Here is a 21,341-nt window from a genome sequence, read left to right as displayed (position 1 = left end):
AAGCAACCAACAAGCACCACCTGTTACAACCTACATTTACTTATTTAGGAAACAATAAACAATCTGATTATACAGAAGCATTCGAATTGTATCAGCAAACACTTTTAACATTCCTGAGCAAGGCCTACAAAATTAACAATCAATGAATGGATACACAGCCACTGATGTGTCACGTATGATTATTAAATACAATTATTAAAAGAACAGTTCACCCAAAAAAGAAATTCTGCCATAATTCAGAATAATCTCTTAGTTAATCTCATGTTGATCCAAACATTGTTTCAGTGAGAAACAAAAAGGTGTCAGGTACTTATGTTTGACTGACAGCCACAATTGTCTGGATAAAAAGATGCAAATAAAACGAGCGGCAACTAAGGCAGTCAATCTTTTGGTTTTTGTACCAGACAGAAAAAGCAACACTGACAGAGGTGAGCTAGCGTTTTATACGTATCTTTCTACAAAGACCAGAGTCTCAGACCTGTGTAATGGATTCTCTAATAGCTCCCCAGTGAAGACAAAAGCCTTCAACAAAAATAATAAATAAAAATACAAAGAATAAAAATTTTAAATAAAAAATAAAGAACTTTAAATATTAAACACCACCTATATCCGTGTATTTGATAAATTAAAATACACGTAAATAAAAACACACAGTAAATAAATAAATAAAGCCTTCTCACGACATTGAATGAGCTTTCCATCCTGCTGCGGGCCAGAAGCCTCAATGTTCAATGTTTTCAGCCCTTAACAGGAAGAAGGAACACGATATTTCACACATCACCTGCCAGCTATCCAGAGCAACAATATATTTAACTGCTTTGTTGATAATCAATCGAGCTGGTCACATATCGATGCATATCTCATCTAAACAGCGAACAGAAACATGAAGTTATTCATTTCTGTCGCTAATATGAGCCACAGGGCGAGTCGAGATGCGCAGTTATTGTTCAAACACTGAATACAGATCACAGCCTCAATCGATCAATCAAGATTACCGTTAATTATAGGCAGGATTACCCGTCAGCTAACCAATATGAACTAATGGAGCTAACAGCTTGACAAACACCTTTAGCTCGTTAGCTATAGCAGCTTTATTTCTTTCACTCACTTCCACGATGAACTTCGCCAGAGGCTTCAGGGGGGAGATGAATACTGAGATACCAGCGTCTGCAGATTGTATGACACCTTTTCTGAATAAAATCAGTGTTGATATCCGCTACCCGCTTTTCCTCCTTTCTTTAGTGTTCCTGCAAGTAACGTGAACCTTTCGCTGTCGCCAAATGACTTCCGCTCTCGGACTCTAAGGAGATTTCAAAACAAAAGTCCCCGCGAGCACTAGGGTCATTACTCTACGCAATACATTTTTGATTTCTGTCATTCTTAAACAATATGTCTGTGTTGTCGTTTCTATAAAAAAGTACAGCAGACTTCCATATATATGTTCTATTAACAAGCTTTATTAAATACAGCTTTTACACAGTGGCGAGAAAATGAACAGGAGGCTTAACAGGATGCAACCTAACAGGATGAAATAAAGATCTAAAGTTAGCCATTTCTCATTACAGAGCTGAGTAACAGAGCTAACATGAGGATGTTAACAAGAAATCATCGTAACACCATTTCATGACACTTTTATAAAATAATTTCTGCGCATGCAGTTCGTCTAAAAAGGATGAGATACATTTATAAGATACATCCAACGCGACAAAACAACAAATAATTCACGAAATCTGTGTTGCTATGTTGCTTTCTGGCAAAAATGCATCTTATTTAGGACCTGTCATTTGCTAACTAAAAGGATTTACGAAAGACTACCAAGATAAAAATGCAAATACTGAGGGCACAGGAGGAAATAATATTTTTATATATATAAATAAATGAAGAACAAACAAGGAAATAATCTTAAATATTTCGTAATAAATTAGTTAACTTTTCCATGTTTGAAGTTTCAATTACGCACAAACCGACATAGTAAAATATGTAAAACTGACATGTGTTTAAATAAATGTTATAGTTTTATCAAATTAAAACTGAGTAAATGATTATATGATATAATTTATGGTTTTACAAATTGTTCATTTTATATTATATTTTCATCCCATGTATTATATAAAAAGGACTATGACCCACTAAGCAAAAAAGCATACTCCTGAGGCGTTCATAAGATATTTGAATTTAGCAAGTGAGGTAATCCTCATCATCATTAGCATAATAAACAATTACAATAAAGCCTAACAAATAGACATGCACGGTCTGTTTACACTTAACACTGCAATTAATTGTATTGTGTAATATGTATCATTCCTAAAATAAGAAGAGCGATTATAATAAGCATCACATTTAAGTAATTTAACTGACATCTTAACATTTAGGCATGCATATGAACTTACAAACATATAGTTCTTGCAGTGCTGCTGTGATAAACTACACTGGGATGATTAATTCATAAACTGTTGCCTCCAGTTAATCTCATTAGTCCCATTTTCTGCTACATTTCTGGTATGCTGCTATAAATAGCTGGAGACAATACATGAAGATATCCAAACGTTACAGACTTTTATTGGTGATTGAATAGGCTACGCTACAAGTTATAATGCTGTGTGTAGCACCTCCTGGTGGATTTGTTGTAAATGATAAGAAATGACAAACAATTTAACATACTGATTGATAACATATTTAAAACATATATAAGATATTTAAAAAATCTCTTCTGCTTACCAAGCCTGCATTTATTTGATCTAAAGTACAGCAAAAATAGTACAATTTTGAAATATTTTTACTATTTAAAATAGCTTATATTTTCTGTTTGAATATATTTTAAAATGTAATTTATTCCTGTGATTTTACAGCTGAATTTTTATTATCATTACTGAAGTCACATGATCCTTCAGAAATCATTCTAATATCCCGATTTGCTGCTCAAAAAACATTTAATTATTATTATTATTATTATTATTATTATTATTATTATTATTATTATTATTATTATTATTATTATGTTGAAAACAGCTGAGTAGATTTTTCCAGGTTTCTTTGATGAATAGAAAGTTCAGAAGAACAGCATTTATCTCAAATAGAAATCATTTGTAACATTATAAATGTCTTTATCATCACTTTTGATCAATTTAAAGCATCATTGGTAAATAATTGTTTTTTTATAATTAAATTACATTTTAAAATATATTCAAATAGAAAGCAGCTATTTTAAATAGTAACAATATTTCACAGTATTACTGCTTTTGCTATTTTGGATCAAATAAATGCAGATGAGAATTAAAAAAAAAAAAAAAACATTAAAAATCTTACTGTCCAAAAACTTTTTGACTGGTAGTGTACCTATTTAAAAAAAATTATATGTATTTATTGTATGTAAAATTGGTTAGCTGGTATATTTTACATATGTTGCTATAAGTGATCTATGAAATAGCCTATTGATTTTAATACGTTGTCAAGTGTGTGTCATTTATAAAACTGAATTTTAAGCGTAGGCTATTACGGAATGGACAATGGCTTTTTTTCCCCTCATAAATGCCAGATAGGATCAGGTTGTCATGTGTTTAAAATATTATCACAGATACATGTTTGATTACTCATAATAAACAATATCTTTATGACAGTTTTTGTACCTTTTACATGTTTTATGTTAGATTTAATATTTACACTAATCTGAAAAATAGTAGGCTGTTTACTGGCAGGCTTTGTTGTGACAACTTACCCCCATATAGTGTGACAACATGACCTGCTGTATACGGCAATAACTGTAAAAGTTCAACAGCTTTTAAGACTTGGTTTATCTGTTTACATGTATATCGCATTACGCACTGAGCTTCTGTCGAAAAGATGGTTCTGATTAGAAATGACATTAAAAACGAATGAATATCGTCTTCTCAGCCTACAGATGGCGCTGTTGCTCTTATTTTTACTACTAAAATCCTCACATATTATTTATCTTTAGTACTTTAATTTTCACATTGTAATGAGAGCAGCATTTTCTAAGGTGGGAAAACACAAGTATATAAAACCTTACATTTATAAGTACACAAAATATTCCTCCGTTAGTTGTTTGAACCTGAAAGGGTTAACTCGTGTAATTGGATCAATGGGCATAATGCGGAGCCCCAGCATCTAATTTCATCCGCGAAGACTCCTCACACGCGCCTGCTGCTGTCGCTGGAAATGGAATAAACGCTATGAGTTTCTGTTGACGATGGGCCTGTTTTCTAAAAACAACCTGTTGAAAGTGTTTCTCCACGATCCTGCCTCCTGGTAAATGTTTATGGGAGATATTATTTCGCCGCTTGGTTGCCATGGCAGAAAGGGAAGGTGTCTGAGCGGTGTCAACTTTTATTCACATGGCGCTTTTCTCGCTCTGAGCGCAGTCTGCATGTAAATGTACTGGAGATAAACCGTTTCACATCGCATCGAGGAACTTTGGGAGAGTTTGACGACGTGGGACATCGAGTGCATAACTGTTTTCGCCTGAATAAGAGCAAAACAGCGAGTAAGTGGATTTCAGTATTTGAATCGGTTACGGTGTAACGTTATCTCTGAGGTGATTTTTGCCTCAAGTATGTGTGTGAGGGGTTTATTTGTCCAGGGTATTGTAGAATATAATGCCACAACATGATTAAGAGACTAAACAAGTCCGCAACAAGTTTTGTAACGTATTTATCTAGCGGAATATATGTAAGCCTGTTGTGTGCCACCCAAAGTTCGTCTAACATCCGTTTCCTTTGACACTACAGTCATACAAATCCCTTGAAATTTGATGAGGCTTCACTCTTTGCTATTTGAAGAAAGGGGATAACGTCTGTAGACTACTAAGATTACCTGTATTGTGATTAAAATCAAATATACATGGGTGTTTCTTTAAATATGGGCACCTTTGGCCTGTTGATTTTTGCAAAATAAACTCAAAAAACGTAAACAACAACTTTTCCCTCCAGCATATTTAAAATTATGTATGTGTCCAACAATATTGTGTTTTTTTGGATAGCATTTTATGTGTCCTCAATACACTACCAGTCAAATGTTTTTGAACGGTAAGATTTTTAATTTATTTAAAGAAATCTCTTCTGCTCACCAAGTCTGCATTTATATAATCCTAAATACATCAAAAGCAGTAATATTGTGAAATATTTTTACTACTTAAAATAACCACTTTCTTTTTGGATAGATTTTAAAATGTAATTTATTCCTGTGATCAAAGCTAAATGTTCATCGTCCTTACTCCAGTCTTTAGGGTCACATGATCCTTCAGAAATCATTCATGCTGATTTGCTTTTTAAGAAACATTTTTATTATTATTTAAAACAGTTTTATATATATATATATATATATATTTATTTATTTATATATATTTATTTATTTTATTTTTTTCAAAGATCAGTGTTCATCTGAAATAAAAAGCTTTTGTAACATTATACAATATATACCATTTAAAAGTTTGGAGTTAGTATGATTTATTTTTTGGAAAGAAATTATAGAAATGAATACTTTACTAATACTACTATACTAGTAATAATGTTTTTTTTGAGCAGCAAATCAGAATATTACAATGATTTCTGAAGGATCATGTGAATGGAGTAATGATGCTAAAAATTCAGCTTTGAAATCACAGAAATAAATTACATTTTAAAATATATTCAACTCGAAAACAGTTATTTTAACTAGAACAAAAATTCAAAATTTTACTGTTTTTGCTGTACATTGGATCAAATAAATGCAGGTTTGGTTAAAAAAAACTTTTGATTAGTAGCTTATGTCAAATACAGTTAAATAAGATGTTTCCCTTTTTTAAAATAATTCTTCATAATATTATTTTAAACGCATCACATTATATTATTTTATCTCAGGCATGTTCTTCACTGTTAGTGTCTCTTGGTAAAAAGTACTCTATTAGTACATTAGTACTAAAGCAAAAGGATTAGTACCATTACTTAGTATTTGTAATAGTATGTTTAGTACTAAAAGTGCATTATTAGTGGCAAAATTGTTGGATTTATTTTTACAGTGGGCCAAAATTCAGTTGATAAGTCATTTTCACAAATATTAAAATGGTTTATTTCACTAAGTTATATTGATATATGATTAAACGCTTGGGATAAGCTAAAATGATACATTGAAAAGTAGTAAAATCAATGAAGGTGTGGTAAAAATTTCTCATGTGACCTTTGTATGAAAAGAAAACGGCTGAAAGCTGTTAGCTTTAGTACAAATCAGCCCATGGGACTTTTAAAAGTTAAAGGAACACCCAAATACAATTGTATTCAGAATATGATCTTTTCTTTATATAAAAATTGGGATTTGTGCCACTGTTTGTGCAGGCAGTATTGAACAGGATCAAGGTTCAGGAGAAATCATTTGTGACCCTGGACCACAAAACCAGCCATAAGGGTCTTTTTTTTTTTTTAAATTGAGATTTACAGATCATCTGAAAGCTGAAAAAATAAGCTTTCCATTTATGTATGGTTAGTTAGGTTTGTTAGATAGGACAATATTTGGCTGAGATACAACTATTTGAAAATCTGTAAATTGAGAGTGAAAGAAAAATAGAAATATTGAGAAAATCGCCTTTAAAGTTGTTCAAATCAAGTTCTTAGTAATGCATATTACTAATCAAAAATTAAGATTTTATATTTTTACAGTGGGAAATTTACAAAATATCTTCATGAAACATAATCTTTACTTAATATCCTTTACTTAATATCTTGGCATAAAAGAAAAATCAGTAAGTTTGACCCATACAATGTATTTTTGGCTATTACTACAAATATACCAGTGGTGTGTGCTGGTTTTCTGAAATGAGGAGGCAAAGACCTCAGTCACATTTTCTTGGTTAAATAAACATTACTTACAGAAAGCAAGCAAAAAAGTTTATATTTTTACATAATAATTATTAAAGCCAAGTATGAATCTCATCAAGTTAGTGTTTTAAAGCATTTTACCTTTATTCCAAAATAATAACTCAAGGCAGTCACAATTTAAACAGTATATTTTATTTGTGAACTTCAGCTATTCTTTTTAATAGATAACTATTTTTGGGGTCAACATCAGTCATTAAAGCTCTGTAAATATTGGTTACAGACACAGAGATTAACTTTAAATTTCACCAAGCTGATTACTCACTAAAAACTCTCAAAGATCAGCTTTTCATGCCATTTTGTCTTATTTTAACATAACAAAGTGGTTATATCGAAGTGTCTAATCACTAATCACTTCTTAAATTAGTCTTTCCATTAATGCCATAATATTGTTCATTCAGACTGATTCACGAACGCGGAACATGGACTAACACGAGGCTGGATTTATCATGTGATCCAATCATATCGGGATGGAGGCATTGCCTCCTTTCACGTGACTTTCCTCCATTCATTCTCAATTACCTCCAAAAAAATCACTACACACTTAAGGGAGTCTGTTCAAAGTCAATGAGCTCAGGGGAGGTGAGAGAGACGTGGACTCCCCCTAAACAGTTACCTGCTGGTGTTGCCTTTTGGCAATGAGTAATTTATACATTTTCTAATGTTGTATTTTGTAGTATTGCTGGCGTTGTTTTATTTTTGTACTACTAGTTTTTTTTTTTGTTTGTTTTTTTTTATCCAATATTTTGAGGAGTCACTGCCTTTCTTGCCCCCTCAGAGGAAACACCCCTGAAATATACCCATGCTACTTAAAGGATTAGTTATCTATAATAATATACTATTATCTGTAAATTTCTGTTCTGAAAGTGAACTGATCCTTGGTTTTGTGGTCCAGGGACACATTTGTTTTGTCTTCTCACTCCAGATTGCAGATGATTAAAGGAACACTACTGTTCTGGCGATATCACTTTTAGCATAGCTTAGCGTAGATCATTGAATCCAATTAGACCAATAGCATCGCGTTCAAAAATGACCAACGAGTTTCCATATTTGTCCTATTTAAAACTTGACTCTTCTGTAATTATATTGTGTACTAATACCTGAAAACTAATCTGAAAATGTAATGCTGCAATTTTCTAGGCCAATAAGATTAGGAACTACACTCCCATTCCGGCATAACAGTCAAGGAAGTTTGCTGAAGTAATATGGACGCAGCAGGCGGAGTAATATCACGCAGCGCCTGAAATTAGTTCCCAGCTAGGTTATATAATCTTCAGGCACTTCACGATCCGATCCGATTCCGATTCTGGGAGTCACGATCCGATTCCAAAACGATTCTTGATCTACATTTTTTCCCCAATTAATTCTTCTGCTGTGCAAATACAACTTTACAATTTTAAAAACATGTAAAATTGCAGTTTATATGCTTTTTGTTTATAGTTGAAATCTCTGTAAAAGTAGGTGTGTCAATCTTCACCGGTTTCAATATTCAATTTAATTTAATTACTGTTTTCATTATTAACTAAATATCATGATGCTCACATTCTTAGTTTTCAATAGTACTGCACATGGCTACATTTTCATATGTTTTATATCAAATCTATTTTGTGCCAATTTTACTTTATTTTTTAAACTATATAAGGTACTTTTTTAAAACAATTACTTATTTAAAATAAGTGTTCTTTAGGTATCTGAGAGTTTACAGACTATAGTTTTTCTTTTTTCCTCAGCATTACTGCCGTTTTATTATTACTGATGAGATCATAGACAGGCAGCTTTAACAAACTAATGCACAGCAGTGGCGAACGGTGACTTTTTTTTTTTTTTTTAACCAGGCATGCTTAGTGCTAAAACCACCAGTAATACCAAAAATAATTATATCTTTAGATTATTTAGAAACCAATAAAATCAGAGACGAAATCATATTTTAATATTTCCTCTTTTCCCTGTTTATTATTATAAAAAAAAAAAATAGACATTTTATATATTGATGATATATATCAATATATATTATGATAATATACAGTTAGGATGTTTTTTAGTTTTTGTTTTTCATTTGATTTAGTCGAGTAAGTTGTGCATCAAACACAATATGATTTTCGGCAATCAGGATCTGGCAGCAACAGCGCGTTTTTCCGCTTGGGCGAGCGCTTCGCGGACAGCTTACCCGGCGAAAAAAGTCATGCGCATGACAGCAAAACAGAGAATGCGCATCAATTCTGAGGAGTCGAGGAAGATGCGGAGAATCTGCTTGCCCGGAAGATTCTCTCTCAAATAAGGGATCAACTTATAAGCATGTTTATATTATTTAACACGTGAACGCAGTCTCTCTGACAGCCTGGGTATACGGAGCATTAGCAGCTTATATGGACGGAACGCCATTGATGCACAGATCTATTTCGATATATCAGATGTTTTGTCCTGCTCTGAAAACATAACTGACTGTATGTACAGTTTCGTTTAAAACTATTTGAAAACGCAAGTGCATTTAACCGCATCTGCAATCGAGCTTTAGGACGAACAAACACAAAGCGCACACGAAAGTCTGTCAGTGCATCTATAGTACTGCATTCCAGACGGCAGAAATGAAAGCATAACTTAAGTAAAACACGGCGGGTGGAAGCACACAATGTCAAGCAGTGCGCACGAGTCTCACAGTGCAAATGCTGTGCAATGAAGTCTCTAGCGCGCACACGTGCCATATGCGGAAAAAAAAACAAGCTCAGAATCGATTCTGAAATATTAGGAATCAATTCAGAATCGTTGAAGAGAGAATCGCGATGCATCGGAGAATCGATTTTTTTCTCCCACCCCTAATAGGTTAGCATTTCCACATGTGCTGTGTGATATTACTGCGCCTGCTTTGGCCATGTTACGGCAGCAAACTTCCTTGACTATTACGTCACAATGCAAGTGTAGTTCCTAATCTTATCGGCCTAGAAAATCGCAGCTTTACATTTACCTCCGGCATTAGTACACGATATGACTACAGAAGAGTCAAGTTTTAAATAGGACAAATATCGAAACTCGTTGGACATTTTTGAACGTGATGCTATTGGTATAATAGGATTCAATGATCTATGCTAAGCTATGCTAAAAGTGATATCGCCAGAACAGGAGAACAGCTGAATGGATTTCAAAACGGTAAAACTAAACTTATTAACTCAGGGGAGTTGGAGTGAATGAGCCTATTTCCAAAAAAAGTGGAGTGTTCCTTTAAGAATGGCCTGTTAGAATATATGTAACCCTGTTTTCTTACAGCTGCTTGTATAAAATAGTGCTTTTTGCTATTTTTTGCAATTGATTAGACTGCCAGAGCAAATATTACAAGGTCAGTGAAGAATGGTCATTGTACAACGACCTCTAAAATCAGTTACTTCGGATAAAACATATCTGCAAAATGTCAAAGTGCAGCAAAAGTTAAATCAGAGATTAGACAGTGAGTTGTTTTGAATGCGGGCCAAGGGCTTGATGCTCTTTAGTAATTAAGGTTCTGCACTTTTAAGCGAAGAGAGTTGCTGATACGTGAACTCAGGTGGTCCCATTCAGCTTGATTTTTTTTTTTTTTTTTTTTTTTGTATTCCCATGAAGTAGGTCTTATGTCTAGATGTTTTTGTATCGTATTTTATTGCTATATTCAATCATTGAGACCTTTCGTGGATGCTCACTGAACTTAGACTAAACTCACTGGGGTAAACGTAGGAAACTATCTCTTGTTGTGCGTGGTGCTGGAGGACGCTGGCTGGAGAACAAAACTGCCTTTGTTTTTCTTCATGCCTACACAAGGACCCAGAGTGCACTGAGCCTTTGAGAGCAGGGCTATATTGAGCTGTCCCAATGCCAAATTCAGGATTCTTTGACAGATCAGTGATCCTGGGAAGATGTGTGGAAGAAAGGAAAATTGGGGTTTTAAGTGAGCCTGAGCTTCCTGACTGGTCCTGTCATTTTGGTCTGAATAGATTTTCTGAAAATTTGCATTATGCCATTTTTTTTTTTAAGGAATGTTATTGGTTCAATGGATATGCTGTTGAAACATGCAGAAAAAATATTAAAATAATAACATGGTGACGACACTTAATGATTGTGTGTCAGGTCAGTAAAATAATTTGATCTTTTTAAGGTTAGTTTGGGTTGTAAAATGTCATGTGGTGAAATTCCTTCACAGTGTGATGTTTATGAATTAATAATTGATAACTAAAACTATACTTTACATTTAAAACTCTATTAAAAATAGATGTTTCTAAATGGCAAATTATGTTCCAACACTGTGTTGCCAATATTTTTATTATAGATGATGCTATTTTAAAATGTTTTTAATTTTATACACTACGAGTGAAAAGTTTTGGAACAGTAAGATTTTTAATGTTTTTTTAAAGAAGTCTCTTCTGCTCACCAAGCCTGCATTTATTTGATCCAAAATACAGCAAAAGCAGTAATATAGTGAAATATTTTTACTATTTAAAATAACTGCTTTCTATTTGAATATCTTTTAAAATGTAATTTATTCCTGTGATCAAAACTGAATTTTCAGCATCATTACTCCAGTCCTCAGTGTCACATCCTTCAGAAATCATCCTAATATGCTGATTTGCGGTTCAATAAACAATTTTTATTTTCATTATTAGCAACATTTAAAACAAAACTAAATTTTAAATGATAGAAATGAATACTTTTATTTAGCAAGTTCGCTTTAAATTTATCAAAAGTGATGACAAAGACATTTATAATGTTACAAAAGATGTTCATTTTCAGATAAATGCTGTTCTATTCTGAAGAACCCTAAAAAGTCGGCTGTTTTCAACATCATACTAATAAGAAATGGTTTTTGAGCAGCAAATCAGAATATAACAAATTTCTGAAAGACCATGTGACTAGAGTAATGATGCCAAAAATTAAGCTTTAATAAATTACATTTTAAAATATATTCAAATAAAGTTATTATAAATAGTAGAAATATTTCACAATTTTACTTTTTTTCTGTATTTTGAAACAAATAAATGCATGCTCGGTAAGCAGATGAGGTGTCTTTAAAAACATTTAAAAAATTTTGACTGGTAGTGTATATTGTGCAAAATGTGCCAAATATTAGACATTTTTATGGCTCATCAGTTTTCCCCACATCTGTTGATCTTTTTCATAAGCAGTAAGTCTTCTCACAGACTTTCTGAAATGAGCTTAGGGCATAACATTTACTTCCGTCGGTCTGCTATTGTCAGTCATCCATTTATGAAATTAGGCCTTGGTTCCCTGTAAAATAATCCACTGCTTCTGTCAGTTCAGTCCTGCTGCCCTGGATATGTGCCATGAGCTGTAACAGTGGGCCTTTTCACGTTTCATCCAAGTGCCTCCAAATCCGTTATGTTTTGAAGTCCGATCGATCATTTTGTGCAACGTTTTGGCTCTAAACCTTTAGAAGAATAGTGAGAACATACTAGAACTAAACAAGGTGTCTGGGCGAGTGGAGCCTTGTTTAGTTGTGTAGGAGTGTTTAGAGGCATGGGAGGGCCTGGTGAGGTGAACACTCATGTGCTCCATGTCTAATTAGAGCAGCATGCCTGAACCTGACAGCAGGAATGTGCTATATGTCATAGGTGATGTCACATTCCATAGTGGACTTCTTTTTGGAAAGGGAGACGTGTAATCTACAGATGTTCAATGTTGTAATTAGTGGAAGTGGGATATTTTCAGCACATGTTGTGCATTAAATATATAAATGTGTTCCTTAATTTTTAGAAACAAACAGTTGTGCTGCTTAATACATGTTACGTGATACACTGCTATTCAAAAGTGTGGGGTAAGATTTAAAAAAAAAAAAAACATCTATTTGACAAGGAAGCGAAAAAAAATATTATTTGACGAGCGTTAAATTGCATTAAATTTAAGTGATGGTTATAGCATTTAAAATGTTATACAAATATGTTCTTTTCAATGTCCTATTCATTAAATAATCCTAAAAAATCCACGAAAAATAAGCAACAAAAACTCAATAAAAAACTAAAAATTATTAATGGAGAACCACCAAATCAGTATGTTAGAATGATTTCTGAAGGGTCATATGACACTGAAGACTGAAGTAAAAATGAATTCCATTAATAAATTACATTTTAAAATTATTTTAAAATAAAAAACAGTTCTTTTAAATTGTAATAATGTTTCACAATATTACTTAAAAGCAAGAGACTTCTTTTTACAAGAAAATTCCTGAATAAACATTAGAAGTTTTGGGTTAGATAAATGTATATATACATATATACTTCTTTTATTTGGCAAGGATGCATTCAATTAATCACAAGTGAAGAAATTTAAAATGTTATAAAATGTATAAAATATGTTTCTTTTCAACATCCTGTTCATTAAAGAATCATTAAAGAAAAAAATCCACAAAATATTAAGCACCAAAAACTCAACATTGATAAAAAGACCCATTATTAATAGAGTACCACTAAATCAGTATGTTAGAATGATTTCTGAAGGGGGGCATATGACATTGAAGACTGAAGTAAAAATTCATCCCAGTATTAAATGACATTTTAATACGATTTTAAAATGGAAAACAGTTCTTTTAAATTGTAATAATGTTTCACAATATTACTTAAATACAAGAGACTTCTTTTTACAAGAGAGCATAAACTTAAAAAAAAATGTAATCATTCCAAACCTTTGACAGATAATATAATTGTTATCAAAAACAGCAACATGTCATACTATTTCAAAATATTTGCAAAATGTCAATGTTTCTAAATGTGTTGCTTTGTTTTTATATATATATTTTTTAAATATTCTCTGCTATTCAAACGTTTGGTATCAGTAATATTTTAATGTTTTTTAAAGAAGCCATTACTCCAGTCTTCAGTGTCACATGATCCTTTAGAAATTATTCTAATATGCTGATTTATTATCAATTTTAGAAACAGTTGTGCTGTATTTATTTTGGAATGTTTAAAAAAGCAACATTTATTCCAAATTGAAATCTTTTCTAACAATATAAGTCTTGACTCTTTACTATCTCTCTTCATCAATTTAACACATCCTTGCTGAATAAAAGTATTGTTTTCTTTCAAAGAAGAAAAATTCTGACCCCAAACTTTAAACGGTAGTGTATATTTTTACGAAAGGTTTATATTTTAAATAAATGCAGTTTTTTTTTTTTTTTTTTTTTTTTAATCAAAGAATCCTGAAAAAAGTATCACAGGTTCCAAAAAAAATTAAGCAGCACAACTGTTTCCAACAATGAAAATAAATCAGTATATGATTATGATTTTTGAAGAATCACGTGACACTGAAGACTTGAGTAATGATGCTTAAAATTTAGCTTTGCATCACAGGAATAAATTCTATTTTAAAGTATCTTAAAATGGAAAACCACTATTTTAATTTGCAATAATATTTGACATTATTACAGGTTTTTTATGTATTTGTAATCAAATTAACACAGCCTTGGTGAGCATAAAAGTCTTCTTTAAAAAACATTAAAAATCTTACTGATCCCAAACATACATTTACTTATCCTTCAGTATTGCTGGTAAAGCAGCTATATTGATCTTCAAGTATAAAAAAGTTATTTAAGCTATGAAGTTGTAAAAATTAATCTCCGAAGTGGTGGGATTGATGTGGTGGGATTGATATTGTGTGTGTGTGTGTGTGTGTGTGTGTGTGTGTGTGTGTGTGTGTTTTTCTCTATAAACCGGTAATGATTTATTGTTCTACTTGTTTTTTTTGTACGTTTTTTTTTTTTTTTTTCTTTTTTTTTCCTTCTGAGGGACGAGATGAATTATTTTCTGTGGTAGTCATGCCATAGATGCGGCCTAAAGAGATTAACTTACATTGAACCCAGGACATTCCTTGAGTGAGGTGTTGTCTTAAGGCTAGGTCAGGTTTGAGGCCAGCAGCACATAGCCGAGGTGTTTTCCAGTGTCCTCATGATTGCCTCTTCAGGTCTTCTACGTGTGGCATTTCACTTTCCATCTCAGAATGTGCCACCTTTGAGTGCCTGGGTTTATATTAACCTGCTGCTTTCTTTACCGTACTGCCATTTAAAGTGAACCAGGAGACTCTTTCTGCTGCCTACAATACATCTTCTCTGGCTTACTAAAACCTGACAAAAGCCTAACATCTTCTTCCTCTCACAGGGCCACCGAAGAGGCCGTTTTCTCGGGCAAAGCACCACTAATTTCTAACATTCTTCTTTGCTTGTGGTAAGTTCCTCATTTTAAGCTTGTTTCTCTCTGGTTTTGCAAATGTTACTCTGTATTTCCATATGTCTATGCCATTATCGTGCATCTCTTTTAGTGGTCTACCAGGGGTATTTAATAGCTCATGTTGATGTCTACACTTTAAAAAAATAAAGATGCTTTAAAAGGTTCTTTCAGCGATGCCATAGAAGAACCATTTTTGCCTCCACAATGAACAATTTCAGTTAAAGGTTCTTTAAAGATCCATCTCTTTCTTACCTTTTTATAATCTGAAGACCTCCTTTCACCACAAAGAAGCTAAAAGGTTCTTCAGATGTTAAAGGTTCTTAATGGAACCATTTAAACAAAAAAGGTTCTTCTGTGGCATCGTGAAGCAGCTTTATTTTTAAGAGTGTAGATGCCTGAATAATATTATGCCAAATAAGAAAACATTGCTGAAATAAAAGTTTATTGTACTGTATTTTTACTGTATATTCCAGTGCGCTAATCTCAAAATGGCCAAATATTGTCTGATTAATCACTGCGGCCGATATATAGGTCACTAATCTGTTTACAGTTTGAGATCATTTGGATTTGCATGATTTCCCTCATGAGAATAATCTGGCCTCGTTGTTTGTATTGTCTATCTGGAGTTTAGTTTCCCCTAACCATGTTGTTTGCCGGTTCCAAAGGAGTCAGATCCTATTGGAAAGAATGCCCTTGAGGGGGAAAAAGTATGCTTGGATTAATGGGCATTTCTGGAGTTGAAATATTGTAGACGCTCTGTAGTCTTGTATACATTAATCAGATTAATGACTGCGAGTTTCCAGTGAGGCTTATGAGAGCTTCAGCCCCTCCTTCCCATGGCCTCATTCTGCTCAGATGGAAGCCATTGTTTTCATGGGTTTGTGGTAGCAGGTTATCCAGTATTTGTCATTTATTTGCTGACTTGGCCCACCAGTCAAAGGTTTTCTTCTTGTGTACCACTGAGGCTGCAGGGCTCGACAATAAGGACTGCCCGGGGCCAGCGTGCGAGACGCTCGGGACAGTAGACAGGATCGTTTAATTTAATAAAGTTGAATTTGCCTGCGACTGTTTGTCGAATTCGTGCAAATACAGTCTTAGAATCGAGAAACAGCTTGTGTTTTTAAGCCTTTAAATGCTACCCAGGGCTCGCAAAATTTCAAAATCTCTGGTAGCCCTTCGGGCAGGTACTCTTCAGATTTTGGTAGCCCGAAAATTAATTTAACTAGCCCAAATTAAAAAAAAGACCAATTTTTTTTTTTAAATATAGAAAATCAGCTAGGAGTCTAATCAAAAATGTTTTTAATACACAAATATAAACAAATATCAAGGAAGTCATTTTATTTCATTATATTTATTTCATTTAGTGTATCTGCAGAATGTTTAAATATTAATTGAAAGCAATTCATGACCCTTTTTAAGATCTGCACAAGTAAAATAAACAGTAATGGGATTGGACAATGTAAAGTAGAATATTAAGCCATACAATGGCATGATTTAAAATTCAGATACAGTTTCACAAAAAAAAAAAAAACTAAATATCTTACACTATGGCATTTCATCCATTAAAAGGGATAAATTGAGTATATAATTTATTATATTTTTTTAAAACATAAATATTACTGTACTTGTTTAGATTTTTAGAAGGCACCATAACTTTTTACATTTACAACTCTGTGTTTGTTGCATAAAAACATGGGTCGATAATTGCAATCATTTGACCATAAACAGCTGAAAAAAAAAAAGTATTGGAAATGAAAAATTGATTCTCTGTCATGAGGGGGCGCTTTAGGAGCGCTGAAATATTACGGTTTCCATAGTAACGGCTGAACACAAAGCAGCATTAATGCAGTTTTATCAGGCATGAAATGAAAAAAAATGCCAACGACACGTTTCTGAGGACAGTCGGTTCCCTTCAGATACGTTCATATAAAGACATCCGTGCCACATTTTGTCTTTCAAACCTACAGCATGCATATTTCTTCAATGACATCATTGCCTTTTGAAATTTAATCCTGACCTATTGCGATTCTCGTCTTTCCGTCCTCAACTGTAAGACCTCTTAAATTATAATTAAGACATTACTTATACTATTTAATTTTATAACATGAAATTATGAATTTGATTGCACTCATGGCACCTCTGAGCCTAATTAAACATATGAAAAGGTAAAAACAAAGTTAAAAAAAAAAAATCATGGACGACCACCGTAAAAACAAAACGTTTAACATAAATTCTGCTTAACACTCTATTTACTAATATTGTTTAATTTTATTCTTTGCAACAACATTCCATAAATAGGAGTCCTCCATTTATGTATAGTTAACTGCTGATCTGGGACCATCAACCTGGATATACTGTTGTGCATAAATTTAGTTACATCACAATTATAATTTTTTAAAATCGTCAATTGTATTTAAGGAAATATACAGTTATATTTGGCTTTTGACACATTAGTTAAAATGTGGCTAAGAAATAACTATTAACTTTTTTTTTATTTTTTGTTTTTTATTGGTTGGGCCAGTGAAAATTTTGGCAGGGCAAGTAAAAATCTGAACCACTGGCCCAATTGGGCCAGTAGAAAAAATCCTTAGCGTTGAACCCTGGGCTGACATGCATTTACGCTGTTTGCGAAGGTGTGTGTGTCAGAGATCTCTGTGTGAGAGTCATACAAACAAATGCCACATGCCGCAAGTTGTATTTTTAAAGCCACATTTAACAACTAGAGTAAATGCCCAGCTAATCAGTTCCAAATGTGCTGCCATGCACTGCCCAACTTTTGTTAGGGATGTTGGCACGGACGGATTTGATTCGCCTTATAGGTGTAGTTTACCGTAAAATGAACACTTTTGCTTGGATTCATTGCGTTTGATGGTCTTAATGGTGCGCTTTTTCCACACAATGAATGGGGCAAAATTCTGTCAAAAAGTATTTCTCCCAGAGCTTTAGTGCAACTCACACACAGAAATTAGGACTAGGGCTGTCACAATTCCTTGATTCAAATTGAGTACTCAATTTAAAAAGAGAATTCTCGACTGCAAATTGCCAGTGTCAATTACACTCTTAGGCCGTGTTCACACTTGGCATCTTTTTTGACAAGAAAAAGTTGACAGACGTGCTTTTTAGTAACAAAAAAATCTGGACGTGTTGCAGCAGAGGGCGTCTTTTTGTTGGTATAACAACGGCTGCAACAGTAGCCTATGTGTGGAGCAGAAATGTCGATAAGAGGAAGCTGGCTCTTTTTCTTTTTTGACATTTTTGCCTTTTAAGTTTGATAGGACTGTATATAGACAGGAAGCGAAATGGGAGAGAGAGAGGGGGGGCGGGATAGGGAAAGGTCTGCGAGCCGGGACTCGAAGAAGGGACGCCTGAAGCGCAACGGCGCTACTGTACATGCCGATGTGCAGCTCAAGAAGCTAGCAATGCTGCACATCGGTTTTTGAAGATAACGGGGAGGCGAATCCGGTTCACATCAATAATATAAAAGTCTATATATCAAGTCTATATGTCACCTTTCCAATTTTTTTCTTGTTGTTATGGAAACAACAGGTATAGCTACTCGCTTGTCATTGGTCAGCTCTCAAAAAAGCGCTTGACGTAGGGCATTTTCTTAACTTTTTCTTTTAAAAAGTTAAACTTTTTTTCAACTTGAAAAGACACTCTGAGCTGCAGAAAAAGATGCCGGCGGTGGCGTTTAAAAAAGCACTTAGGACTTTTTTGAAAACACAGTTTACTCCATAGGATTAAAATGCAAAACAGACGCTGGCAGTTAAAAAAAAGTCATATCAGACAGAATGCATTTTTTGCAGTGTGAGGCGCCTTTTTTGAATGGTTTTCTGTTGGCAGTTAGCGTTTTGTGCACTGCTTACGTGCCTTTGATTTGACTGACAGGACAGCTGTTTTGGTTCTTGCCTAGCAACATAAAAAAACGCAGCACACTGCTCTTTTTTTAAAAGTCACCAAAAAAAGGCAATTGGGTCCGCCTCGTTCGGTGTGATTGGGGTCTTAAAAATAAAGGTGCTTCATGATGCCATAGAAGAACCTTTTTTGTTTTTATAGTTCCATAAAGAACCTTTAAAGGGGTCCTTTTATGCTCTTTTACAAAGTCTCTATTTTGTTTTGGGGGTGCACTACAACATGCTCATGTTGTTGGTTTTTCACATAATTTACGTTATTGCAATAGCTTTCTCTCCAGCCTGGCAAAAATGGCTTGATTAGTTGTGGGTTTGATGAAGGTCCGCCTTCCGAAAAAATAAATGTATTTTGATTTGTTAGCAGTCCCACTGTGTTGCGATTGGCGAAAAGCTTTAGTCAATGCTTGTGCTTACATCAGCTCTGCATGTGTTTCAACCCTCTATAACGCACACGTCAATTGCGTGGCTCCAGCACGGCTACTGGAGCACTTTGTGGACACTTTAGTCAATGCTTGCGTTTATACAAGCCACCCTGCGGCTCGCTGAAGCAGCTGTCCATGCTACATCGCTAAAGTTAGGCGAATCCTGCACCTCGTCCACAATTCGAATTTCCGTAGGTGGGATTTACGTTGTGACCTCATAGCATGCAGAAAACAAACACTGCAGTCCAAAGGAGCCGTTTGCTGTCGTTCTTGAAAATGGATTTTTTTTTTTTTTTTTTTTAATTCTCCCTTTAGAGTGGACTTTGAGATTTGTAACTTTGTAGATGTTTTTTTTTAATGCCCAAACATACACACCACACACTGGCTAAAATTCAAAAAGTGAAAAAGCATAATAGGACTCCTTAAACATCTGAAAAACCTTTCTGTTTCACAAAAGCTTCTTTGTGGCAAAGGTAGGTTCTTCAGATTATAAAAAGGTAAGAACGAGATGGTTCTTTAAAGAATTTTTGACTGAATGGTTCTTTGTGGAACTTAAAATGGTACTTCTGTGGCATCGCTGTGAAGAACCTTTTAAAGCACTTTTATTTTTAAGAGTGTAACCAGCAAAAATACAGGAAATGGCATGTTCCACAAATGAGAATCCATGAAACACACAAGGCTCCATGGTATATTAAACCCATTTAAAAAACATCATAAAGCATATGAGAAAGCATTGTGATTTTAAAATAAAAGCTCAAACCCTCACTTTGAGTTTACACATTTGATGTCCACATTAAGACATTACAGTGGCTGTAGCATTTCTGTCATAAAGAATGGCCCAATATTAAATATTAAGTGGATATTTGAATTATGCTGTTTAGTCAATATTAAACAAGGGTTAGATTGTACAGTAAAGTGTAAAACAATTGCCAGGTTGTTGATGCCCTCAGCTGTCATTTGTTATAATGCAAATTAGTTCTATTGTTTATAATACATTTGAATTTGAACAGTTTTGTTCAGTAAAACCATATTAAAACCAGCTACTTATTATTGTCCCTGCCATTATATATGTATTCAAGTCATTTTAAAGTCTGTTGTTCATTTAGGTCTATTTTTATTTCCCCAAAAATGTTTTATAATTATACTTGATTAATCATCAGAATAATTGAACAATTACTCAATTACCAAAATAATCATTAGTGACATCCCTAGAAGGACTTTAAATGGTTAACCTTTTGGTCATTCTAAACCCCAGCTTAAAGGAATCCTGGGTTATCTTATTTCACGTTTTGCACTTCTTATAATTTACACAGGGTTAACAATTAATCCTGGGTATTCATACGCTGACATTTCTCACTCTACATTCCTTAAACTCAGGTTAACATTCTTACTTGTATATGTGCAGTGTGGTGTAATTGATTTGATGAGCGCAGTATGTGACCTGGCTAGAGATGCACTGGTTGACCAGCCATAAATCAGAACTGGCCATTTTTTATTTTAGCTGAGAGATGTCTACAAAATCTGCATTGCAGTCATTTTCCAGAATGTAATTTATGTGGAAATATTACAAAGTCTGCAAGCGGACAGTAAAAGGCCACAGAGATGCTGATGGACAGACATAAAGAGGAGACTCGCTCCTCTGCGCAAAATATTGGAAGAAAATCCTAAATATTGATTTGGGGTGTCATATGAATCTATATCAGAGATTAACTGATTGTCTTCAGAATAGTTTAGATGGTGTTTTCTTTCCATCTGCAAAATCATGCATATAGGTCCCTATAATATCTGTTCAAATTTCAATTTTGACTCTAATATTTAAGTTACATTTTATTAATAAAAAACAATGTCTATTTAATTGAAGTCACAACTTAACTTACACATTTTAACAGCAATTATTAAAATTTAAACAAATGTCACTCTATTTTTTTTATTTCATTTTAATGGTTT

General features: G+C 33.6%; 2 protein-coding genes across 5 annotated transcripts in view; one reads left to right on the top strand and one right to left on the bottom strand.

Moving 5' to 3' along the window:
- csnk1g1 (casein kinase 1, gamma 1) overlaps nt 1-1,258 on the bottom strand; it is a 74,717-nt gene extending 73,459 nt beyond the window's left edge. For both annotated transcript variants that reach the window (XM_073835695.1, XM_073835696.1), the window contains exon 1: nt 1,109-1,258. The gene's annotated coding sequence lies outside the window, so the exon portion shown is untranslated. The remainder of the gene's footprint in view (nt 1-1,108) is intronic.
- Nucleotides 1,259-4,131: 2,873 nt separating this feature from the next.
- pacsin3 (protein kinase C and casein kinase substrate in neurons 3) overlaps nt 4,132-21,341 on the top strand; it is a 68,157-nt gene continuing 50,947 nt past the window's right edge. For 2 of the 3 annotated variants that reach the window (XM_073835693.1, XM_073835688.1), the window contains exons 1-2: nt 4,132-4,501; nt 14,993-15,058. The gene's annotated coding sequence lies outside the window, so the exon portion shown is untranslated. The remainder of the gene's footprint in view (nt 4,502-14,992; nt 15,059-21,341) is intronic. The other variant, XM_073835689.1, reaches the window with a different exon arrangement.

This window comes from Garra rufa, chromosome 3 (genome assembly GCF_049309525.1).
Source record: "Garra rufa chromosome 3, GarRuf1.0, whole genome shotgun sequence".
Lineage (NCBI taxonomy): Eukaryota > Metazoa > Chordata > Actinopteri > Cypriniformes > Cyprinidae > Garra > Garra rufa.
The sequence above is the reverse complement of the archived record's forward strand: the minus strand, read 5'-3'. Positions and strand labels throughout refer to the sequence as shown.